Raw genomic sequence first — 602 nt, 5'->3', positions numbered from 1 at the left:
TGTTCATCCAGCTCTACACCTTCTTATCTCTGTTGCAGTTTTCTGTAGCTTTACTCCACTTAAATAATACTGCATTTTGTTCCCTCTTCTAAAATGAACTACTTCACATGTTCCCATATTATTCTTCATTTGCCAACTTTTTGCCCCCTCATCTAACCTATCGATGTGTTTCTATAAACTGCGTCCTTCTCGCAGCTTGCCTTACTACATTATCTTTGTGTCGTCTGAAAATGTGGCTACGATACATTTGCTTCTTTCTTTCAAGTCATTAATGAGTATCATAAATAGTTGCAGTCCCAGCACTGATCCCTGTGGAACCCCAATAGTTACAAGTTGCCAACTTGAAAAAGAACCCCTATCCCCACTTGCCGTTTCCTACCCATTAGCTAGTTCTCTATTCATGGCTGAGACTTCCCCAAAAAGCTAATAAATTAGTCATAAAGCCATGCTGACTCTGCTTGATTGGAAAGAAGAGAAAGAGGAGACACAATATGATGCAAACCCAAAATGTAAAGTGCAACAAACCAGTCACACCTAAAAGGTGTCTAGCAAGACAGAAGGCATACACTATAACTTGTCAACATCAATGCTATGAGACATCT

Source organism: Rhincodon typus, chromosome 1 (genome assembly GCF_021869965.1).
Source record: "Rhincodon typus isolate 14 chromosome 1, sRhiTyp1.1, whole genome shotgun sequence".
NCBI lineage: Eukaryota > Metazoa > Chordata > Chondrichthyes > Orectolobiformes > Rhincodontidae > Rhincodon > Rhincodon typus.
This window is presented reverse-complemented; position numbering follows the sequence as displayed.